At 45.8% G+C, this 20,422-nt stretch overlaps 1 long non-coding RNA gene across 1 annotated transcript in view; it reads right to left on the bottom strand.

The window, feature by feature from the left end:
* Positions 1-20,422, bottom strand: part of LOC135055563 (uncharacterized) — a 224,165-nt gene that overhangs the window by 159,467 nt on the left and 44,276 nt on the right. The gene's annotated exons all lie outside the window — the stretch shown is intronic.

Here is a 20,422-nt window from a genome sequence, read left to right on the forward strand (position 1 = left end):
AGAGGTCTTCGCAGAAATGACAAGTATTTGGGGAATTCCTCAAATAAACATGATGGCGTCTCGCCTCAACAAGAAACTTCAGAGATATTGTTCCAGGTCGAGAGGCCCTCAAGCAATAGCAGTGGACGCCCTAGTGACACCGTGGGTGTTTCAGTCGGTGTACGTGTTCCCTCCGCTTCTGCTCATTCCAAAGGTACTGAAGATCATAAGAAGGACAAAGGTTCAGGCGATCCTCATTGTTCCGGACTGGCCAAGAAGGGCTTGGAATCCAGATCTTCAGGAATTAATCGTAGGAAATCCTTGGCCTCTTCCTCTACGAGAGGATCTGTTACAGCAGGGGCCGTGCGTGTATCAAGACTTACCGCGGCTACGTTTGACGGCTTGGCGGTTGAACGCCGGATCCTAGCCCGAATAGGTATTCCTAGTGAAGTCATTCCCACACTTCTTCGGGCTTGAAAACAGGTAACGGCAAAACATCACAGTATTTGGAGAAAATATGTGTCTTGGTGTGAGTCCAAGAGAGTTCCTACGGAAGAATTTCAGCTAGGCCGGTTTCTCCATTTTCTGCAAGCAGGTGTGGATGCGGGCCTAAAGTTGGGCTCAATTAAAGTACAAATTTTGGCCTTATCAATTTTCTTTCAAAAAGAATTGGCTTCCCTTCCGGAAGTTCAGACTTTCGTGAAAGGTGTGCTGCACATTCAACCTCCATTTGTGCCTCCGGTGGCACCGTGGGATCTTAACGTGGTGTTCCAGTTCCTTCAATCACATTGGTTTGAACCTTTACAGAAGATAGAGTTAAAATTTCTCACTTGGAAAGTGGTCATGCTATTGGCCTTGGCATCCACAAGGCGGGTGTCTGAGTTAGTGGCTTTGTCTCACAAGAGCCCATATTTAATCTTACATGAAGATAGAGCAGAGTTGAGGACTCGTCAACAGTTTCTTCCAAAGGTGGTTTCATCGTTCCACATGAACCAACCTATTGTGGTGCCTGTGGCTACTGCCGCTTTCGCTGAGTCAAAATCCCTCGATGTGGTTAGGGCTTTGAAGATTTATGTCGCCAGGACGGCTCAACTTAGGAAAACAGACGCTTTGTTTGTCCTGTATGCTCCCAACAAGATTGGGAATCCTGCTTCTAAGCAGACTATTGCGCGTTGGATCTATACTACAATTCAGAATGCTCATTCTACAGTTGGTTTGCCGTTGCCAAAATCAGTGAAGGCCCACTCTACCATAAAGGTGGGCTCATCCTGGGCGGCTGCCCAGGGGGTCTCGGCGTTACAACTTTGCCGAGCAGCTACTTGGTCAGGTGCAAACACGTCATTCGAACTCTCCCGCCCGTTCTGGAGCTTCGGTATAACCCCATGGTTCTTGAAGTGTCCCCAGCATCCTCTAGGACGTATGAGAAAATAGGATTTTAATACCTACCGGTAAATCCTTTTCTCCTAGTCCGTAGAGGATGCTGGGCGCCCGTCCCAGTGCGGACTCTATCTGCAGTAATTACTTATTAGTTATTGTTTGTTACACATGAGTTGTGTTTCTGTTATGGTCAGCCTGTTGCTGACATTGTTCATGCCGTTGACTGGATTTCTGTTGAATGCCATGTTGTACGGCGTGTTTGTGGTGTGAGCTGGTATGTATCTCACCGTTAGTTTAACAATAAATCCTTTTCCTCAAAATGTCCGTCTCCCTGGGCACAGTTCCTATAACTGGAGTCTGGAGGAGGGGCATAGAGCGAGGAGCCAGTTCACACCCATTCAAAGTCTTAAAGTGCCCATGTCTCCTGCGGATCCCGTCTATACCCCATGGTTCTTGAAGTGTCCCCAGCATCCTCTACGGACTAGGAGAAAAGGATTTACCGGTAGGTATTAAAATCTTATTAGTTCACTGATATGTTTAAACCAGTCAATATAAGAACTTATTTAAGTAAAGTTGCCTGGCTAATAAGCACTTGACCGTTAGGTAGGACTGGCAGGCCCAGTGCTTTGACAATCATGTGCTGTCCGTAATAGAGCACAGATAAACAGACAGCCGCTGTACTATATAAAGCCACCCCTCTGCTCTGACAGTCAATAAGTCTGGCTAATAAACGCTTGGCCGCTCTATATGGCTGGCGGCCCCAGTGTATTGACAGTAGTGTGCTGCCCGTAATTAAGACGCAGATAATCAGACAGCCACTCCACTGTATGAAGCCACCCCTCTCAGCGCTATTGATTAATGTGGTAATTGCGGGTCCCCTCCGTGTTGATTTACCGGAGCCAGCAGCCCGCATGCATATACAGCTAGGAGGCGGTGTAAGAAACAAGCTTGCGGGTATCGCCCGCTGACCACAGCTGACAGTCCCTAACTTCCCTCAGGTACAGGGCTAGTAACAATTGAGTTATACATGAATACACAAATTAATTTTACAAGACTAAACGTCCATATTTAACAGTGGTTGACACTAAAAGAAAGCGGACACGTTTGACACGTGTACCGCTGCCTAACGATCGTTTCGCATTACAGCTTAATCATGATGTGTGTGGCCTTACACTGGGCATTCAGACCCAGACATATGTGTAATTATTTACGGGGTGGGGTGCGGTGGCCCCTATGTCGGTATGGCTGGGCGGCTTCAGGTTGGCACACCCTAACACTTTATTAACACTTACGATTTTCCCTATCACTTTTTGTATATATTTTTGTATTATTTTAATCACACTTACATAGCACTTATGTGCTTCTTATTAACCCTTATTAACTTTCACCTGTGTGCTGACTTGGGGTAGCCGACCTGTGCCGACGTGATGGGGTCCTGCACCCCGGACCCATACCTAGTATTAGGGACCCCCAGTGACGGAGATGCCTTGCCGATTAACCCTATATCTGCAGATATACGCAACTAAGATCTCCGTATAATCTGATTATTATGTAGTATTATTTTTACACTCAGTGTGCATTAGGGAAAACAAAATGTTTTTTCTTATATTTAAAGTGTTATCAATCTGACCCCATCCCATGCAGCATCATTGAGGCTCAGAAGAAACCACTGACAAACTTATATAAAGTCAGCAATCACACTAGCAGTCAGTCACATGTTATATATTAGTCATATGAGCATATTATCAACTACAAACACATTTCGAAGTATGTAGGAGTACATTTTACTGAATTCTGTTCTATACAGATCTTTAACGTATTCAGACACATTGCGAAAGAAAACCGCAGTAATGTACACAGACTCATATGCAATAGGCACTACAGTTAACTATTCATACTGTTAAAGGTAGATAGAATTTTAGTGCTGTATAACCCGTACTCCATAGAGTGGGATACAGGGAGACTCACCCCACTTCCAAGATCGATCAATACGTTAGCGAACTCTGAGTGGATCCAGACGCTACTAGTGTACACTGCCGCTCCGGGAACTTTTAGTGAACACAGGCGCACCGGTCATACAGACGCACCGGTCATACAGACGCCTGTACTGCGACCCGGTCTCCTCGCGGTAGCGCATAGTGTGCACAGACGCAGCAGCCCATGCTGCGACCAAGACCCCTCGTGGTAGCGTCTGAGACGGAAGTGAGGCAATCAGTTCATGGCGGGAGACCGATGGAAACTGGTCATGAACTGGGGGGAGGGGCGACCAGGAGAGCGTCTGACTCCCCACCGCTGACATCAACCCTAGGGATTGCAGCCTCATACTAATTACTGGTGCCTTATGATCCTTAAGGCCTAGCGCTGGAGCACCCGTGGTGGCGGCGAGCCAGCTACTGTTTGGTAGTCTCCTCCCAATACAGTGTGGCTGTGTCCGTTATTCCCCTTCTAAGTGGAACCGATGCCTTACCTTCTCCCCGTGCTCCGACCACAGCATGGTGACGTCTGCTGGACCTGCTAGTATATCCGACACAGACGCCCGTCGAGACAGCACTTGTACCGTGGGTAAGCGTTGTTGCGACCCGGCGGAGAATTGTTGGAGCGACTCTTTCCAATATGCGTATAAGACGCTGTTAGGAAAGATCACTCAGAAAACGTAGTAAGACTATAAAAAGTAAAATAAGAAAGCTTAGGGCTGCCCAACACAGCAGCCCTGTGACCATGGTCAGGCTCCTGCCGCACCAAACAAAAAACTGATTTGTCTGAGCCAGTGAGCGGGGATATATGGACAGGCCTGTTGCATCCTGGGAGGACTGAAAGCTTGTGATCGTTTGGTGCCAATCCGCTGTCGCTCCATCATAATATTCCATTGTTATCCTGTGGATAACCTGTGGACCCTGCCGGAGAAAATAAAAAAATGCACAAAACAAAACATTTCTCAGGCGCTATTGAAAAAACACTCTGATATGGGGATAAATATACATATATTTCTGCTGCTACACTTTTGTTATTTACTGTAATAGGGGGTATTTAATTAGTGCTGTCATTTCGCCTGTTTTTAGGTTGTATTTACATTTGACCTATTCAATGCCCATGCTGTTTTCTCGAGTGGTCGAAAAATCCGGCACTGGTGAAAACCATGTGTATCGGCGGCGATACACGTGGTTTTCGCCAGTGCTGGATTTTTCCACCAGTCGAAAAAAACTGCATGGGCATTGAATAGGTCGAATGTAACTTCAACCTAAAAACAGGCGAAAAGACGGCACTAATTGAATACCCCCCTATTTCAGTCAATATTTGAAGGGTCGGTGACAAGCAGTGGTAATATATGTGCGTGAGTTTTGGTAAATATGCTGGTGTTTTCCTTTTTTACATTGGCTGAGTTATTTTGACCTGGGATCCACTAACTAGCACCAAAGGGGAAGTTACAACTGCTGGGTCACGTGTAAAGATACCCTGATAGGAGTCAGCACTTTATATTCCGTGTGAGTTGGGGTACGTACTTTGGCAGTCTATTGCAACTAAAAAGATACCTTTTATAGGAGTGTTTCCTACCTAGACCTCTTTGTGGGTACGCGAAGTTAAACCCCATTTATTCAACCACTTCTATTTCTGGGATGTGGTGTGCATAGTTTTATGATGAGACTCCTTACCCACTAAATATAGCTTGATGTGTTTATACTTGCCTAACTTTGTGTGAGTTGAGTACGCTCCCTATTTCGGGTATATCAAGGGTCTTGTGCTTCCATTTTATTGTGAAACTGGCCTACACATTTGTTGTTTCTCTTGTTTCCCTTTTTGCATGAGCTTGGAGAAGTCGTCTCAGACAATTTGGAGGTCTCAAGACAGCAATCAAACCTATTGGATTGGCTACAAAGGGGACCTATCGTTTATCTCTGAATAAAAGGTATGTATTGTAACTCATATTGTATATATTTCTGTATCATCCATAGGGGACACTGGAGTTAGTATTATGGGGTATAGATGGGGTGATCAGGCGAGCCGGCACTTTAAAACTTTCAATGTGTGTGACTGGCTCCTCCCCCTCTATACTCCTCCCCAGACCAGCTTTAGTAATGTGCCCGGGAGAGCCGGTCACTTCCTCTGGAGCTCCAGAGATATATATTTAATTCTCCGGCAGGGTCCACAGGTTATCCACAGGATAACTATGGGATATGATGAAGCGACAGCGGATTTGCACCAATTGGTCAAAGCTTTTCCGGCCTCTCAGCATGCAACGGGCCTGTCCATATATCCACACCTCCTTGCTCAGGCAAATCAGTTTTTTGTTTGGTGCGGCAGGAGCCAGACCATGGTCAGAGGTGTGCTGGTTAGTAGCAGACCTAAGCTTTCTTATTTTATTTTTATAGTCTTACTATTTTTCTTGAGTGATCATTCTAAACAGCGTCTTATGCGTACCTTAGAAAGAGTCGCTCCAACAACTCTCCACCGGGTCGCGACAACGCTTACCCATGAGTACAGTGCTGTTTCGGCGGGGGTCTGTGTCGGATATACTAGCAGGTCCAGCAGACGTTACCAGGCTGTGGCCAGAGCACGGGGAGAAGGTAAGACATCGGTTCCACTTAGTAGGGGAATACAGACACAGCCGCATTGTTTTGGGAGGAGACTACCAAACAGTCGCTGACGTGGCGGCCACCACGGGTGCACGGGATCAGAGGCTCCAGGAATAGTATGAGGCCGCAATCCCTAGGGTTGATGTCAGCAGAGGGGAGTCAGACGCTCTCCTGGTCGCCCCTCCCCCCGGTTCATGACCAGTTTCCTCTGAGTCTCCCGCCTGAAACTGTTTTCCGCTTCCGTCTCAGACGCTGTACACTAAGGGGACCCAGTCGCAGTTAGGCGGCTGTGTGTCTGGTGCGTCGGTGTTCACTATAGGTTTATGGAGGTGCAGTGTATACTAGTAATGTCTGGATCCACTCAGCATTCGTTAACGTATTGATCGGTCCTGGAAGCGAGGTGAGTCCCTGTATCCCACTCTACTGAGTACGGGTAATACAGCACTAAGTCTCTATCTACCATTTTGAGTACGAATAGTTAGATAAGTGCCTATTGCATATGAGTCTGTATACATTTACTGTGGTTTCTTTCGCAGTTGCGTCTGAATACGTTAGATCTGTTTAAACATAATGCAGTAATATGTTCTCCTACATACTTAAAATGTAATTGTAGTTGATGATATGCTCATATTGCTTATTATACTAATGTATAACATGTGACTGACTGCTAGTGTGATTGCTGAGTTTACTATATTTCTGTCAGTTTGTTTATTCGGATCCTCAATGCTGGTGCATGGGTGGGGTCGGATTGTATGTCACTTTAAGAAGTTAAAAGTGATTACAGTCACAAATTGTGTAGTACACTGCGGAAGTGTTGATTATCATGTCTAAGAGCGGCAAAGGTGAGGAAGGTACACTCACAGCAACACCAACACTCATATCATGTTTGTCTTGCAAAGCTGTGGTATCCTCTCAGGATCTGGTTCAGGATAGTTTGTGTGCAAATTGTTTTAGCTTTCACCAGGGGTTAATGAAAAATACAAGGCAGGTTCAGGTGCAGATGGATCCACCTTGGGATATGTTTGCTATGACTTTATCTAGTATAGCTGAACTGATAATTCCTCCAACTCCTGTACCAGGGATAGGTTAGACTTTTAACCCTTACATGCAGCTCCCCACCTATGGTGTATCACTTCGAGCAGCAGCCTCTCAAAACAAACAAGTTGATAAGACACTGGTAAGTAAATCTTCACCCTCACAGACTACACATGATTCAGATGAGGATTCATCGGAAGATGAAAGCTAAATAAATTCTACTTCGGCATACGAAGAGGAGGAGGAAGGTCTCAGCTCAGTGGCTATAGCAGAGTTAATTGAAGAAATGAAAGCCATTCTATCCTTAGAGGATTCAGCAGAGCCTGTGTTAAAAACCAAGGCACCTGTGTTTAAACGTCCCAAAACAGTTAAGACTGAGTTTCCAGGGTCAGATCAGCTGATGGAAATTTTGGAAGAGGTTTGGGCTACGCCCAATAAGAAGTTTAGAATTCCTAAGAAATGGAATTTCAATTATCCTCTTCCAGCGGGGGATTGTTTAAAAAGGGAGGTGGCTCCTAAAGTAGATATGCATGTAATTCGATTAGTGCGAAAATTTACATTACCTTTGCCTTCAACATCATTAAATGATGTCACGGATAGGAGAGTGGATGGTTTTCTAAAAACCCTGTCTGGGGCAGTCATAAGGCCAGCCATGGCTTCAGCTTGGATGGCAAAAGCAGTGGCCGCCTGGGCTGATGCATTGGAGGGGGATTTTTCAATAGCTTCTAGAGAGCAAAAATCCCATATAGCTCATATAAAACAGGCTGCAATGTTCTTGGAAGAAGCAGCATTGGATATGGGCACTATTGTCTCCAGGGCATCAGCTTCAAAAATAGCTGCTCGCAGAGCAGTTTGGCTATGTACGTGGAAAGCTGATTCAGAATCTAAGGAGGTTTTGGAATCTTTGCCCTTTTCTGGAGATATTCTTTTTGGTAAAGAATTGACAGATATTCTGGAGTCAGAAGCAGCCTCCAAGAAGGTCAAGTTTCCTTCCACATACAATTTCAAACCTAAAGTTCCGGCTTTTCGTCCCTTTCGGTCTCAAGGAAAAGCTAAAGGAAAAAGTGATGGCAAGCAGCCCCAGTACAAGAAGTCTGGTAAGACTAAAAAGCATTGGGCTACCAGAGGACCGGTTGGGAAAACAGATAATAAGCCATCAGCCTGATGGTGCGGGCCTCCACCTGGGGGACCACAGGGTGGGGGGCCAACTTCTTCACTTTGCACAGATCTGGCAGCAGTCTACAACAGATGCCTGGGTGCAGGAAGCGGTATCTCTAGGTTATGCTTTTGCCTTCAAGAAGCACCCTCCTCGAAGGTTTTTTTGTACCAGCCCGTCTCAGGTAGAGACTAAGGCCAGGGCTTTCTTAGAGGCAGTTCAGAAATTGCTTCACTCAGGAGTAGTCATTCCAGTTCCTCCTGCACAACGAGGACAAGGTTTTTACTCCAACCTATTTTTAGTTCAGAAGCTGAATGGGTCATTTCGGCCCATTCTCAATCTCAAAGTACCATACAAATACATTTGGGTACCTCGGTTTCACATGGAGACGTTACGTTCCGTCATTTTGGCCATGGAGCCAGGGGATTATATGGTATACCTGGATATAGAGGATGCTTGCCTACATGTTCCTAAAGCACTGTCCTATCAGTACTATCTCAGGTTCGCTATCCTCCAACAGCATTTTCAGTTCCAAGCCCTACCTTTTGGGTTAGCCACAGCTCCCAGAGTATTTACCAAGATTATGGCGGTAATGGCAGCTTATCTCCGCCAGCAGGGGATAAGAATATTTCCATACCTCGACGATTTTTTAATCCTGGCACGGATGCAGTAATTGCTCTTACGTCATCTGCAACAGACAATAACGTGTCTGCAGAACCACTGGTGGCTCATAAATTGGGCACAATCGTCTCTGGTTCAAGTCTTCAGAGGGTAATTTTACCTCTGAACAAGATATCCAAGGTTCAGTCAAGGATTCAGGACTTGTTACATAGTCAAAAGGTATTCATTCACGCAGCAATGCGCATTATGGGTTTGATGGTGTCAACATTCGACATGGTGAAGTATGCACAATTCCACTCGAGGCCTCTGCAGCGTCTAATTCTTGGCAAATGGAATGGGTTGCATCAGACGATAAAAACAGACTATGGTTCTTACGATAGAAGTAAGAAGGTCATTGGCCTGGTGGCTACAGATATCCCATCTGGACAAGGGGAGACCCTTTTGGATCTCAGATTGGGAAATTCTGACGACAAACGCCAGTCTCCAGGGCTGGGGAGCAGTGTAAGGTTGTGTTTTTAGGGGCAATGGACCAAGGAAGAAAGTTGCCTGCCAATAAATATATTGGAACTTCGGGCCATATACATGGCACTGATTCAGGTAAAGGACATTCTTCGGGGAAAACCAGTCCAGATCCGCTCGGACAATGCAACGGCAGTAGCGTACCTCAACCATCAGGGAGGAACCCGCAGCTGAAAAGCGATGAAGGAGGTAAGTCACATACTAAAGTGGGCAGAACTTCATCATCCAGCCTTGTCCGCAGTGTTTGTTCCGGGAGTCCTAAACTGGGAAGCGGACTTCCTCAGTCGACACGCCATTCAGGAAAGCGAATGGGCTCTACAACCGGAGGTCTTTCAGACTCTGGTAGACAAGTGGGGGTTGCCAGAAATAGATCTCATGGTGTCCCGGCTGGACAACAAAGTGCTCACATACAGGTCAAGAACAAAGGATCCCAGAGCGATCTTTGTGGATGCCCTGTCGGTAAGATGGGATTTTCATCTGTCTTATGTGTTTCCTCCAATCACCATATTACCCAGGGTGGTGAGAAAGATAAAGCAAGGAAAAGGTGTCGTGATACTAATAGCTCCGGCTTGGCCCAGAAGACATTGGTACACAGATCTGCGGAGGATGTCGATGGATGTTCCACTTCTGCTCCCTCAACGTCCAGATCTACTGATGCAGGGTCCTTGTTATCACAGACATCTGGATCGACTGTCTTTGACGGCGTGGCTCTTGAAACCTCTATCCTGAAGTCAAGAGGATTCTCACAACAGGTAATTCAAACTATGCTCAGAGCAAGGAAACCTTCTTCAGCTCGCATTTATCACAGAATATGGCAAACCTATATTCATTGGTGCAGTGAACGGAAAATGGACCCTAAGTCTTTCAGAGTTTCCAGGGTCTTAGCATTCCTTCAGGCAGGAATGGATAAAGGTTTGAAGGTGGCTTCCTTGAGAGTGCAAGTGTCGGCATTGACTGTATGGTTCCAAAAGAAAATTGCCAATTTACAGGATGTGCGTACTTTTTTCCAGGGAATGCTGCGCATTTAACCTCCCTTTGTTTCTCCTACAGTGCCTTGGGACTTAAGTCTAGCCCTGAAAGCCCTTCAAGTTGCCCCGTTTGAACCACTTAATAAAGTGGATCTTAAATGGTTGACAGCTAAAGTTCTCTTTCTACTGGCTATGGCGTCAGCTAGAAGAGTATCAGATTCAGGGGCATTATAATGTCATTCCCCATTTCTGATTTTTTATCCAGATAAAGCAGTTCTCAGAGCTAGATCTGGGCATCTTCCGAAGGTGGTGTCTAAATTCCACCTTAACGAAGAAATTGTAGTGCCGGCTTTCCAGGTACCGGGCCTTTCTGTGGAAGATGCATCGCTGGATGTGTTCCATGTATTAAGGATTTACGTGGATCGTACCAGTGCCTTCAGAAAGACAGATTCTCTCTTCATTCTCTACGGATTTCACAAGAGAGGATGGCCTGCTGATAAGCAGAAACTGGCAAGATGGCTTCGGATGACGATTTCAGAAGCATATTCTCAGGCTGATCTCCCTGTTCCGGCTAATGTCTCTGCTTACTCTACTCGTAAGGTAGGTCCATCATGGGCAGCACAACGTGATGCTTCAGCAGGACAGATATGTAAGGCAGCCACGTGGTCTTACATTAACACATTCATTTGACATTATGCCTTGGATACCTTTGTCTCTCATGACGCTGAATTCGGGCAAAGGATTCTCCTGTCCAATCAGGAGCGTCCCCACCACTAAATTGTTTTGGAAAATCCCATTGTGATCCTGTGGATAACCTGTGGACCCGGCCTGAGAAATATACGTTATGGTAAGAACTTACCGTTGATAACGATATTTCTCCTAAGTCCGCAGGATCCACAGGGATCCCACCCTAACACCCCTGATCTGAGGATCCTTTAACTCACTAGCCTCTTCCTTCTTGTACGGAAGGGTGTGCATGTGTGTTCTTATCGCCTGATTAGGACTATCTATGATGCTCCTGCCTTGAGCTTTGGAATACAACTGATTTGCCTGAGCAAGGAGGTGGAGATATATGGATGGGCCCGTTGCATGCTGGGAGGCCGGAAAAGCTTTGACCGATTGGTGCAAATCCGCTGTCGCTTCATCATATCCCATTGTTATCCTGTGGACTTGGGAGAAATACCGTTGTCAACGGTAAGTTCTTACCATAACGTATATTTTCTTATGTTATTTTCTTACTTTAAAACTTCTGAAACAGTCTGTCAGTTTGCACCTGCCAGGCTACTACGAGGGAGCTGCCGGGGGGGCTCGGTCCCAACCTACGGGGTTTGGAGCCCGAGTCCTCAGCTGTAGGGACATCAGTCCCTGGGTGTCTCGCATCCAGCAGTTTGCTGCTGAGATGGAGCCCCAAGCAGCCCTCTGCCAGCGGCAGCATGGCTGAAGAGAGAGATTTGGTAAGTATAGCCCGGGGCCCTGTTAGCGGGGTTCCCGGGTCAACTGTCGGCTATACACAACGGAGGAGAAAAGGCACTACCATGTGCTCTATTTCTCCACAACGGCTCCCACATATAGCCTAGCACAAGCTGGTACCCCCTGATACATTGCGTGCTCCCGTGCTGTGGAGTTAGAGAGGGTGAGGCAGAGTACTCTAGTGCTTTTCCGCAATGGTCACAAGCACTGCTGTCACGGATCCCTATTGGTGACACTGGAGGCAAAGGTTTCCTGCCTGGCGGTTACACTGCACTTTGTTTTACACAAGCCGCTGCTGTCATAGGGTGGCTGGGGGGGACTGCCACATTTACCAGCACCTTCTGCTATATATGAGCTTAGTTTAGATGGAAGTGGCTAATGTGTGTTTGTTCTCCATATCTCTTCCTTCAGATATAACACTGCGCACAACAATGGGTGAACTCCATTGACAATACACAACATACACTCACAGCCAGCAGTTGGGGCTTTTTGCTATCTACAGAGCTGTGTTGTTTTAAATTTCAAGAACACTTTATGGATGTCTTCCCCATACACTGATGTAGTGAAGGGGAGTGTCTAGGCTTAAGGGGTTCCCCCTTGCAAACGGGGCATACTCTTTATAATAAAGACGCACTGATGTCAGAGTCCGGTACACACAGGGACCTGGGTTCCTGCCCAGATCTAGACAGGTTCATTTACAACTGTACAAGGAGAATCTTAACTCAAGTTGCAAGCGGGGGCAGAAATTCTTTGATAAATGTTAGAGTATACTGGCGCAGGGCGCCATTCGCTCCCACGTGGGGGGGAAGGGGGCTGAGTTAAGCAATCTGGCATTCCAATCTATTCTGGGATGTATATACATTTGTGTATAATATGTTGTGTATATACATATATGTAGATGTATGTATGTATATTTAGATATATCTATATAGATGTCTTTTTTTTTTCAAACAATTTTATTAAGTGAGATTTTCAGACATAATATAATAAAAGAGACATACGGTGGCATGTATTCAGGACAATTGCAAACATATCTTGGGGAAATTGAGAAAAATATAGGCAACCAGTATATATAAATTGTAAATGCCTCAGACAGAAATTGAGCAATATATGTCAACAAAACAATAAGACAATAAAGAATTATATAGAAAAACAAGCAATGTTTCTGCATCTGTTTGACGAGAGAATCATTATTATACATGTAGAACCTAGTAACCATAACGATAACGATGTCCGTTTCTGATGGACGGCCTTGGTTATTATGGAGTGAAGATCCAAAATACAAAAGACCAAACCGTAGGTATCTCTTTAGTAACAATAAAAGGTAAACGTAAAACATAAGCAAAAGAGAAGGAAAGTGGGGAGGTTGGAAGAGTGGACGCTAAGACAAACACCATTACACAGACAGGTCCTAGGTTTGCCATATTCTGTGATAAATGCGAGCTGAGGAAGGTTTCCTTGCTCTGAGCATAGTTTGAATTACCTGTTGTGAGAATCCTCTTGACTTCAGGATAGAGGTTTCAAGAGCCACGCCGTCAAAAACAGTCGATCCAGATGTCTGTGATAACAAGGACCCTGCATCAGTAGATCTGGACGTTGAGGGAGCAGAAGTGGAACATCCATCGACATCCTCTGCAGATCTGTGTACCAATGTCTTCTGGGCCAAGCCGGAGCTATTAGTATCACAACACCTTGATACGCCTCTGTTAGTTTAGATTGTGCATCGAGGTACAGAGTTTGGGTATTTTTACGGTGTTTGGAGGTATAAGAAATAATGGAGCCTCTCAACAGGTTTAGAGGCTTGCCAAAACAGCAGTGGGGACTCATCCTCAGTATTTAAGTTATGTTTATAGTCCATCGATGAGGACTCAAGCATGCCGATTGGGGCCTTTATCTGTAAAAGTAGCAAGAGTGGGCTGCATGATCAGATAAAGATATTGGTTCAATGCCGGAGGCATATATTCAGTCAAACAGTGAGGCAGACATTAGGATATAGTCAATCCGTGATAGAGTGCCATGGGCAGCGGATAAGCAGGAATAATCACGATCAATCGGGTGACACGTCCTCCAGACATCGACCAAATGTAATTGATTTAATAAATAAGGAATGACATTTCCTAGTGTGGCACGTCTAGAAGATATACAAGTGTTTCTATCTAGGACTGGGGAAGCTGTGGAATTAAAATCTGCTAGGATAATATTCTCATGGGAATGTGGATATAATTTAGTCGCAATGTCCAGAAAGAAGGATTGTGGGGCATAAATGTTGCAGAGGATGAAGCGTGTGTTCCTAATCGTGGAGTCAAGTATTAAAAATCTGCCCTCAGGGTCAATTTGAGAAGAGTGAATCTCGGCAGTAATCTGCTTTCTAATCAGAATAAGTACCCCCCATGCTTTACTATTATATGGGGCTGCGGCCAGTACGGCCCATCCCAATGTATTAAGTTTCAATATTTCAGAGGGGACATGATGGGACTCCTGTAAAAATGCTAGGTCAATGTCCAGCCGTGACAGGAAAATCAAGATTTTTTTACGCTTCGCAGGTGTATTGAATCCACCCACATTATAAGTGCCAATCTTTAAACTAGACATGGTAAATAATCAAAATGAGTATACTCACAAATGAGAAATGCTATCCAGGGTAATATGTGATCCCAGCCATCAGGAAGAATACTATATGCTGTGCGCAACAGGGAAACAATACAAAGAAGACATACAAGCATCCACGAAAGACGGGACACATGACGGAAAAAACAATGGGAGAGGAAGGGGGAGAAAACACATGCAGTATGCTCTACAAGAGAACAGAACCTGCATATAGCTAAACGGAACTTCCGGTATATACAGTGGGGCAAAAAAGTATTTGGACAGCCACCAATTGTCCAAGTTGACCAATTTAAAAAGATGAGAGAGGTCTGTAATTTCCATCATAGGTACACTTCAACTGTGGGAGACAGAATATGAGGGGGGGGAAACAGGAAATCACATTGTATGATTTTTAAACAATTTACTTGTATATTCTTGTGGAAAATAAATATTTGGACACCTACCAAGCAGCAAGATTTCTGGCTCTCACAGCCCTGTTACTTCTTCTTTCAGAAGCTCTTCTATCCTCCACTCGTTACCTGTATTAATGGCACTTGTTTGAACTGGTTATCTGTAAAAAAGACACCTGTCCACACCCTCAAACAGTCAGACTGCTACCTCTCCACCATGACCAGGGACAAAATTGTAGAGCTGCACAAGGCTGGGATGAGCTACTCGACAATAGGCAAGCAGCTTGGTGAGAAGAGATCAACTGTTGGCGCAATTATTAAAAAATGGAAGAAATACAAGATCACTGACAGTCTCCCTCGACCTGGTGCTCTATGCAAGATCTCACCTCGTGGGGTATCAATGATCTTGAGAATGGTGAGGAATCAGCCCAGAACTACACGGGGGCACCCGCTCAATGACCTCAAGAGAGCTGGGACCACAGTCACAAAGGTTACCATTAGTAACACACTACGTCGTCATGGATTGAAATCCTGCAGCGCCCAAAAGGTCCCCCTGCGTAAGCCAGCACATGTCCAGACTAGTGATGAGCGGGTTCGGTTCCTCGGAATCCGAACCACCCCGAACTTCACCCATTTTATACGGTTCCGAGGCGGACTCGAATCTTCCCGCCTTGCTCGGTTAACCCGAGCGCGCCCGAACGTCATCATCCCGCTGTCGGATTCTCGCGAGATTCGTATTCTATATAAGGAGCCGCGCGTCGCCGCCGCCATTTTCACTCGTGCATTGGAGATGCTAGGGAGAGGACGTGTGCAGCATTCTCTCAGTTGTGTTCAGTGTGCTGCAAATATATGTGCTCAGTGTGATGCAAATATCTGTGCTCAGTGTGCTGAAAATATCTACGTTCTCTGCCTGAAAAATACTCCATATCTGTGCTCAGTGTGCTGCAAATATCTGTGCTCAGTGTGCTTTATTGTGGGGACTGGGGACCACCAGTATTATACAGTAGGAGGACAGTGCATTGTTTTGCTGACCTGTGACCACCAGTATTATACGTTCTCTGCCTGAAAAACGCTCCATATCTGTGCTGCATTGTAGTATATAGTAGGAGGACAGTGCAGAATTTTGCTGACCAGTGACCACCAGTATTATATCAGTACGGTACAGTAGTCCACTGCTCTACCTACCTCTGTGTCGTCAAGTATACTATCTATCCATACCTGTGGTGCATTTAAGTTTTGCGCAGTATATATAGTAGTAGGACAGTGCATAATTTTGCTGACCACCAGTATATAATATATAGCAGTACGGTACAGTAGGCCACTGCTCTACCTACCTCTGTGTCGTCAAGTATACTATCCATCCATACCTGTGGTGCATTTTAGTTGTGCGCAGTAGTAGGAGGACAGTGCATAATTTTGCTGACCACCAGTATATAATATATAGCAGTACGGTACAGTAGGCCACTGCTCTACCTACCTCTGTGTCGTCAAGTATACTATCCATCCATACCTGTGGTGCATTTTAGTTGTTGTGCGCAGTAGTAGGAGGACAGTGCATAATTTTGCTGACTACCAGTATATAATATATAGCAGTACGGTACAGTAGGCCACTGCTCTACCTACCTCTGTGTCATCAAGTATACTATCCATCCATACCTGTGGTGCATTTTAGTTGTGCGCAGTACTAGGAGGACAGTGCATAATTTTGCTGACCACCAGTATATAATATATAGCAGTACGGTACAGTAGGCCACTGCTCTACCTACCTCTGTGTCATCAAGTATACTATCCATCCATACCTGTGGTGCATTTAAGTTTTGCGCAGTATATATAGTAGGAGGAAAGTTCTTAATTTTGCTGACCACCAGTATATAATATATAGCAGTACGGTACAGTAGGCCACTGCTCTACCTACCTCTGTGTCGTCAAGTATGCTATCCATCCATACCTGTGGTGCATTTTAGTTGTTGTGCGCAGTAGTAGGAGGACAGTGCATAATTTTGCTGACCACCAGTATATAATATATAGCAGTACGGTACAGTAGGCCACTGCTCTACCTACCTCTGTGTCGTCAAGTATACTATCCAGCTATACCTGTGGTGCATTTTAGTTGTTGTGCGCAGTAGTAGGAGGACAGTGCATAATTTTGCTGACCACCAGTATATAATATATAGCTGTACGGTACAGTAGTCCACTGCTCTACCTACCTCTGTGTCGTCAAGTATACTATCCATCCATACCTGTGGTGCATTTTAGTTGTTGTGCGCAGTAGTAGGACAGTGCATAATTTTGCTGACCACCAGTATATAATATATAGCAGTACGGTACAGCAGGCCACTGCTCTACCTACCTCTGTGTCATCAAGTATACTATCCATCACCTGTGGTGCATTTTAGTTGTGCGCAGTAGTAGGAGGACAGTGCATAATTTTGCTGACCACCAGTATATAATATATAGCAGTACGGTACAGTAGTCCACTGCTCTACCTACCTCTGTGTCGTCAAGTATACTATCCATCCATACCTGTGGTGCATTTAAGTTTTGCGCAGTATATATAGTAGGGGGACAGTGCATAATTTTGTTGACCACCAGTATATAATATATAGCAGTACGGTACAGTAGTCCACTGCTCTACCTACCTCTGTGTCGTCAAGTATACTATCCATCCATACCTGTGGTGCATTTTAGTTGCTGTGCGCAGTAGTAGGAGGACAGTGCATAATTTTGCTGACCACCAGTATATAATATATAGCAGTACGGTACAGTAGGCCATTGCTATTGATATATTACTGGCATATAATTCCACACATTAAAAAATGGAGAACAAAAATGTGGAGGGTAAAATAGAGAAAGATCAAGATCCACTTCCACCTCGTGCTGAAGCTGCTGCCACTAGTCATGGCCGAGACGATGAAATGCCATCAACGTCGTCTGCCAAGGCCGATGCCCAATGTCATAGTAGAGAGCATGTAAAATCCAAAAAAGTTCAGTAAAATGACCTAAAAATCTAAATTAAAAGCATCTGAGGAGAAGCGTAAACTTGCCAATATGCCATTTACGACACGGAGTGGCAAGGAACGGCTGAGGCCCTCTCCTATGTTCCTCATGACTAGTGGGTAATCTTCACATGGGGATGGAAGCACTCATCCTCCCGCTAGAAAAATGAAAAGACTTAAGCTGGCAAAAGCACAGCAAAGAACTGTGCGTTCTTCTAAATCACAAATCCCCAAGTAGAGTCCAATTGTGTCGGTTGCGATGCCTGACCTTCCCAACACTGGACGGGAAAAGGTGGCTTCTTCCACCATTTGCACGCCCCCTGCAAGTGCTGGAAGGAGCAGTGACATCTTCAAATTGAAGATGTCACTGTTGAAGTACACCAGGATGAGGATATGGGTGTTGCTGGCGCTGAGGAGGAAATTGACAAGGAGGATTCTGATGGTGAGGTGGTTTGTTTAAGTCAGGCACCCGGGGAGACACCTGTTGTCCGTGGGACAAATATGGCCATTGACATGCCTGGTCAAATTACAAAAAAAATCACCTCTTCGGTGTGGAATTATTTCAACAGAAATGCGGACAACTGGTGTCAAGCCGTGTGTTGCCTTTGTCAAGCTGTAATAAGCAGGGATAAGGACGTTAACCACCTAGGAACATCCTCCCTTATACGTCACCTGGAGCGCATTCATCAGAAGTCATTGACAAGTTCAAAAACTTTGGATGACAGCGGAAGCAGTCCACTGACAACTAAATCCCTTCCTCTTGTAACCAAGCTCCTGCAAACCACACCACCAACTCCCTCAGTGTCAATTTCCTCCTTAGACAGGAAAGCCAATAGTCCTGCAGGCCATGTCACTGTCAAGTCTGACGAGTCCTCTCCTGCCTGGGATTCCTCCGATGCATCCTTGAGTGTAACGCCTGCTGCTGCTGGCGCTGCTGTTGTTGCTGCTGGGAGTCGATCGTCATCCCAGAGGGGAAGTCGGAAGACCACCTGTACTACTTCCAGTAAGCAATTGACTGTCCAACAGTCCTTTGCGAGGAAGATGAAATATCACAGCAGTCATCCTGCTGCAAAGCGGATAACTCAGGCCTTGGCAGCCTGGGCGGTGTTAAACGTGTTTCCGGTATCCACCGTTAATTCACAGGAAACTAGAGATTTGCTTGAGGTACTGTGTCCCCGGTACCAAATACCATCTAGGTTCCATTTCTCTAGGCAGGCGATACCGAGAATGTACACAGACCTCAGAAAAAGAGTCACCAGTGTCCTAAAAAATGCAGTTGTACCCAATGTCCACTTAACCACGGACATGTGGACAAGTGGAGCAGGGCAGACTAAGGACTATATGACTGTGACAGCCCACTGGGTAGATCTATTGCCTCCCGCAGCAAGAACAGCAGCGGCGGCACCAGTAGCAGCATCTTGCAAATGCCAACTCATTCCTAGGCAGGCTACGCTTTGTATCACCGCTTTCCATAAGAGGCACACAGCTGAAAACCTCTTACGGAAACTGAGGAACATCATCGCAGAATGGCTTACCCCAATTGGACTCTCCTGGGGATTTGTGACATCGGACAACGCCACCAATATTGTGCGTGCATTACATGTGGGCAAATTCCAGCACGTCCCATGTTTTGCACATACATTGAATTTGGTGGTGCAGAATTATTTAAAAAAACGACAGGGGCGTGCAAGAGATGCTGTCGGTGGCCCGAAGAATTGCGGCCCACTTTCGGCATTCAGCCACAGCGTGCCTAAGACTGGAGCACCAGCAAACACTCCTGAACCTGCCCCGCCATCATCTCAAGCAAGAGGTGGTAACGAGGTGGAATTCAACCCTCTATATGCTTCAGAGGATGGAGGAGCAGCAAAGGGCCATTCAAGCCTACACAGCTACCTACGATATAGGCAAAGGAGGGGGAATGCACCTGACTCAAGCGCAGTGGAGAATGATTTCAACGTTGTGCAAGGTTCTGCAACCCTTTGAACTTGCCACACGTGAAGTCAATTCAGACACTGCCAGCCTGAGTCAGGTCATTCCCCTCATCAGGCTTTTGCAGAAGCAGCTGGAGAGATTGAAGGAGGAGCTAAAACAGAGCGATTCCGCTAGGCATGTGGGACTTGTGGATGGAGCCCTTAATTTGCTTAACCAGGATTCACGGGTGGTCAATCTGTTGAAATCAGAGCACTACATTTTGGCCACCGTGCTCGATCCTAGATTTAAAACCTACATTGGATCTCTCTTTCCGGCAGACACAAGTCTGCAGAGGTTCAAAGACCTGCTGGTGCGAAAATTGTCAAGTCAAGCGGAACGTGACCCGTCAACAGCTCCTCCTTCACATTCTCCCGCAACTGGGGCTGCGAGGAAAAGGCTAAGAATTCCGAGCCCAACCGCTGGCGGTGATGCAGGGCAGTCTGAAGCGAGTGCTGACATCTGGTCCGGACTGAAGGACCTGCCAACGATTACTGACGTCGTCTACTGTCACTGCATATGATTCTGTCACCATTGAAAGAATGGTGGAGGATTATATGAGTGACCGCATCCAAGTAGGCACGTCAGACAGTCCGTAAGTATACTGGCAGGTAAAAGGCAATTTGGAGGCCCTTGCACAAACTGGCTTTATTTGACCTAGGTTGCCCCCCCCTCCAGTGTGTACTCCGAAAGAGTGTTTAGTGCAGCCGCTCACCTTGTCAGCAATCGGCGTACGAGGTTACTTCCAGAAAATGTGGAGAAGAGG

This window comes from Pseudophryne corroboree, chromosome 3, assembly GCF_028390025.1.
Source record: "Pseudophryne corroboree isolate aPseCor3 chromosome 3, aPseCor3.hap2, whole genome shotgun sequence".
Lineage (NCBI taxonomy): Eukaryota > Metazoa > Chordata > Amphibia > Anura > Myobatrachidae > Pseudophryne > Pseudophryne corroboree.